The sequence below is a fragment of the Centruroides sculpturatus genome, unplaced genomic scaffold (genome assembly GCF_000671375.1).
Source record: "Centruroides sculpturatus isolate CEXI.00-Female unplaced genomic scaffold, Cexi_2.0 scaffold1280, whole genome shotgun sequence".
Lineage (NCBI taxonomy): Eukaryota > Metazoa > Arthropoda > Arachnida > Scorpiones > Buthidae > Centruroides > Centruroides sculpturatus.
The window spans coordinates 52132-58131 of record NW_019385451.1 but is presented as its reverse complement, the minus strand read 5'-3'; positions in this window follow the sequence as shown (position 1 = coordinate 58131).

Genomic DNA, 6000 nt, shown 5'->3' with positions numbered 1-6000 from the left:
GTTATGTAGACGATGTGTTAATTAATTGTATGGGAGAAAAACCTGACATCGGAAAATTTATGGAACTCGAAATAATTATTTGCTAGAGTGTTAACGAGGCAATTAAATTCCTACCTTTGGAATGAAAACAAAACATAAAGTTAAACAACGATATATCTAAATGATTATTTAATCAAATAATGTCTAGCGGAGACGATTATAAATTGTTCAAATCAAAAAGGTAAACACGAAAGACTTGAATTACGAGAAAGGATATCAAAGTTCGAGTAATACTACCCGTTCGGCATCAGGTTGAACGTCGATGTCGACCTCTCCCGAGGCCCGAAAGGTGTAGAATTGTCACAAGCAGGCAAGGATGGACGGATCGGAATGTGAAGAAGAATATCAGGAAGATAATCCTTTAAAAATCTTTCTCAAAAATCCTTCTCTTAAGTATTTGGGCATTATCCTTTACCACAAGCTCAACTGGATCCCACAAATACATCACATATTCAATCGTACCGATCTCCTATTCAACGCCATATCCAGAGTGGCTAGGCCAAAATGGGGCTTTGCCCCCGCATCATCTAAGATTGGAGTTTTATACCGATGATTTGTTATGCTGCTCCAGTCTGGGTTAAATGCCTTGGAAAAACTCACGTAGATAGAAAGCTCTACAGTGCTCAAAGAAAGGTACTCCTCCGTATTTGAAGTGCATACTCTACTTCCCCCACTTGCCTACCTCAACAACAAAGAAACTCATTTCATATTCGAACAGACTTGGAAGTAACTGCTCGGTATTCCAAGCAGAGCTTTGGGCCATCCTCTCAGCCATCAAATGTGTGACAGTGTGTTTAATTGTGCCCACATTAACATTTTCACCGACTCGCGCTAGTCTGTTTAAGCTATCCACAACTTCTTATGGCATCTGCCTCTTGTAAACTGCATTCTGCAGGAACTTTCCAAAGACACCAAGTATGCCATTGTCTAGTTCAGAGTCACGGAGGTATTGTTGGTAATGAGCGGGCCGGTCTTGTGGTTTGAACACTCTTCTTTGTGATAAAAACCTCTCCAGACCTTCAGAGAACTTTGTGAACGCATACTTCAAGAAGACTACAATTATTTAATATACGACCCAATCGTATTTCATATATGTATTAAGGAACATAGTGGTTTCCTGTTCTGTATTACTTCGCAATTTCGTACATAGATATGTTCTATGTCTTACATGTGTGTATATGTATCATACCTTATTATCAAATTTTAAATTATTACGTGTATTATGCCATGTACTACACTACTCAGTTCTGTCCTACATATACAATGTACATGATTACATATACGGGTAAATATATGTTGCAAAAATTTTTGTTAATTTTAATTTTCCTCGAGCATCATCTCGTGTACTCTATTCCTGATGTTCAATATATATTTTCCATCTACCAGGTGAATATGTATTATATAATTCTATTGTCAATATTTCAATTGTATTTTAATATTTTTCCTTCGCGTTTTTATGCCATGTCATTTGTTCTCAGCATATAATTTGTATCTGTATATCCGTACATATCTTGTACTCTACCTTGGCGATGCCGAGGCTCTTTGAAATAAAAGTCTAAAAAAAAGGTAAGGATGTATTTCGTGACAATTGCGACTTTCTTTCAAACATTTTATCATCGATAAGGTTCACTCGCACATGTGTACACTTGAAAAATAACCGAAAGAACACAATTTATGTAGATAGATATCTCATCAAATAAGACTAATATTCATTTCTCCAAAAACACACCGTCAGCAGTAATGTAAATCACATACAACACCTTATTTAGAGCCAAGGAAAACGTTTAATAATCGCAAACGTTTTTGGCTTGTTCTACAAACTATCTTCAAGCGTTAAAATATAATATTCTAACGGAATATCGAATACAACAAATTTAAATATGAATTAAATAACACAAAACAATATTTTTTTTAAAGATAATGTTACAAAATGAAATAATAATAAATTAATAGATGATAAAACATATAAATATAAATACAATAAACTTTTCGATATTCATCGCTAATGATGAATGGTCTTATGATGTCAGCTTCCTTCCACTTGTGCCATGGTGGACAACACCGTGCAACACTGTCCTTTTTTTAATGTTGTACAGTACTTATGTTCTTTAAAGCGTCCTTCGACATTTCTTTTTCTGACTTCGATGTATTCTTTCTTGACTCCTAACTGTTCGTTTTCATATGGAATTCTAGACTCCTGCTTGTGCCTCTTGCTTTGTTTTTTTGTCACTTCTAAGAAAGGTTTAAAGAAGTAAAAGGACAAGAAAGCAATAGGATATATAAGTTCACATAAAAAGTTTCCCCTGAAAGGTATTAGCCCAGCACGACTCTATTCTTAAAGAAATGTATAATTTACAGGGGCAAGCCACTACTAATTTGAGATGGAGAGCAGGAAAATAACGAAATAGTCGTTGGCCGACCCGGCGTACCATATATGATCGACCGGTACCCGGCAATTTTAACGATTGATAGTGATGAAAATGTTCCTTCTTATCAAAGGAATTCACGAAAAATTTAGCAAGGAGAACCCTCTCCGATGACCAAGACGAATTTGAATGAGTAACCGGTCATGTATTTCAGACTTACGGAAAAATAAAGACGATAGTCGAAATCGAAACTTCACAGACGAGGAGATTACCTCCCCTTTCGACGGCATTATCGGTAGAGATCTAATAGTGCAGCAAGGACTGACATTTAACCTGGCCGGAGCCGAGCTCATCCTCCCTGAAGATAGTGTCATTAGACGAAACAGATGAGGTTGATGAAAATAATACAGTACTATTAATCAAATACAGGCAGTCCGAACCGGACGACGAGAGAAAAAGATCGGGTCTAAAAAGAGTTGTCTGACTTATGGAGAAATGCTTTCCCCTATAAGGAAGATACACGGCCACGAAAAAGGAGAAAATAAAGGTTCGGAATTAAGGAGACCGCTAATCCCAAGGTCCGAAAAGGAAGAAAACGTGGTGTATTAATTTTCTTTTGTTTTCGTGACTTAGTGAATATTTCAGCTGGCAGTCCCATATTCGACGAGGACACGAAGTCATCACATTTAGAAGAACTGCGTCTATCCACTGCCGACCGGAAACACCTGCACCGAAGGACTTTGAACACCTTTCGACTTCCGGAGCGATCGACTATACTGTTATACCGACAGAACAGTGTTTATTATCTCCTCAGTTTCTTTCGTCGCGTGGACCTGTGTCGCGCAAAATACAGATTTATGTGCGAGAAAATTAACGACGATTTACGCATAATTTATCGGAAATTGAAATTCTGTTATAGATGTAATCGGGAAATTTTTGTAACTCATATTAGTTTAAGTATTCAGCTTAGGACGTTATATTATCGCATTTTGTCAAGTACAGTATTTCTTTTGGGGAGAGAGAGCACCGGGTAAAAGAATTTTTGTTTTAAAATCACATTATCCTTCAAGGAAGGATAATTTTAAAGAAAGTGGAAGATGGTTTCAGGATCGAGGCGCATTTCTCTGTTGCGATCGTAAAGACAACAACGCACAGGAAACGGATTGAATGTCACCGGTACTATTAATGTGAGGCTTTGGACAGGTCCGAACCCTCACTAAAATTCGCGTTAAAATAATTGTTTTAGAGAAAGAATATATAGTAGTTAGAAATAGATTTTTATATGAAAACGCGACGCTAACTTTTAAACAATAGAAGAATGTAAGTCCGTCGACCGTTTCCGGTTGGAGATCGAATTAAACTTCGATTTTGACCTCTCCCGCGCCCCCGAAAGGTTTCGAATTGTCATCAGGTGACGAGGAGAGACCAATCGGAAAGGGGAATCTGAGAGAAAACGGATAAAACCCCGGAAATTCAAGACGCGACGGCTTCTTCTCCCGAAAGTTCCAAGTGACGGATCTGTTGTTGTGTGTGTGTGTGTGTCTCGCACCCATCTTCGTCTCCATCTCCCGACCTCGGATCGACATCTTTCCATCAACGGAAGTCGACCGCATCGTCTCGGAGTCGTCGAGACGTGATGGAATGGTTCATTCGCGAACAAGGGACACTCCTTCAAAATGGGACTATCTTGGAAAGGAGAAGAAGACCCAGAGGCCGCAGCCGACGTAGAACTTCCAAGATCGCGGGAATCTTGTAAGCTTCTTTCCTGTTTAATAAACGGGTTGTGTTGTTGTAAACGAGACATCTATCTCAGACTCAACTGTCTCCACATGTCGTTGATTGTTACCGCTTGGCAGTCCAGACGGCATGGGAGACGATGACGATATATATCGCATATTATCGTTAATTAATAACGTTTTTTAAATTTCTCCCCCCTCGGCCCTCACATTAACAACTGGCTGAGAAATATAACATCCGAGTACTAAACGATAAACAACCCCGTGTTAAAGGAGGAGAAAGTCGATTGTTCACGTGTGAATAGAAGGAAGCGTAGAAATCTCGAACCAAACAGCTCCATATAACGACAGTTTTACGTCATCAACGGCTCAGCTCTGACCGCACACCTGTAGATGCATCGCCAAATAGTCGATCATCTGACTCTTTTTCCCAAGCTAAATCGATAAAAGGGAGGAGCGAACTCAAGTCGTGGTGAACTTCCTATATATATATAGAGCCATATACCGGCGAATACCTCCAGCCACCCAGCTCCCTGCGGCTTAAGGAGAAGACTTCCGTCCCGTCATATCCGGAACAGACAAACGGACTTTCTCATAAAAGACGAAGCCTTATAAGAAAGGAAGACATAGATCACGGCTCAACCTCCTCAAAGAAAGAGAACCACTGAGGTATTTCTGTAAAGAAATACCTCAGAGAGAGATGTGGTTCTCAATAAAAAACCATTGTATCCTCGCTTGTACCAAAATCTCTTATTCATGATAACCTACTATTTATATAATAAGTTTAATTTTGAGGGGAATCGTCTTTTTTTCTCACGTTTGTCTTTGAGTATAACGTTTTTAAATTTGAAAACACATCTTTATAAAGCCTACAGGACTAAATCTAAGCGGAATTTTTACATAATTTTAAGGAGATTAAATTGTAGCTGCGTAATTATTGTGAGTGTCACAATAATTACACAGCTAGAGTCATTAGCTATTTGTAAGTAGATGATGTGTTAAGAAATGTTACGTTGCAAATTTAGTGGAAAGTTGTTTAATTTAACACAAATGCTGCGTTATACTGCATTCGCACACAATCCACGACTCTGTAACTGTCGCTAGTCGAACAGCTTAACGTCTCATAATAAGCGATCTGCCCAGGGAATGGATTCCAGTAAGACTTTTATGAGAAGCTGGACCCTTTTAGGTGTTAACAACGTGACGAAAACCCGAAAAACTCCACGTGGCCAGGCCGTTGACCATACCCGAACCCACGACTATCAGAATTCGGTGATTTATGCACTCGGCTATTGGAGGGCGCTTATTAGAATTAAGAAAGTATTGTTCAGAAATGAGATATGGAAAATTAAATACAGTACTTACACTTTTCACAGGATAAGACTTTCGATTCCACGCAGGCAAGTACTATGTACAACCTGTCGCAGTAATTAAGTGAATATATATATATATTTTTTAAATTATATTATTTTTGGTAAGAACTATATTTTCTTGTTTTTTTTGCTAATAGATGGCGCTACGTGTAAATCCAGCAAATCAATGGGGATAGAAATTGATTGATTTATAGAAATCCAATCGATATTTTTGGGTAGGATGTACGACATTATGTAAGTTAGAAGTATGGGAATGTAACTGCAGAGTTTCATAGCAATTGGTCTAAAGGTCTAGGAGTGTATAGCGAACTAACATCCTCATATATATATATATATATATAGACTAACATGATGCTAGGGCAGGGGTGGCCAACAGTTTACTGGCGTCTAATTACAGAACGATTCCGTAGCCGTATTGTTTTTTACCACGAGGTGTCGCTACTTCGTGACGTCCAGAAGCTGGACAAGCATAATTCTGACTGTAGT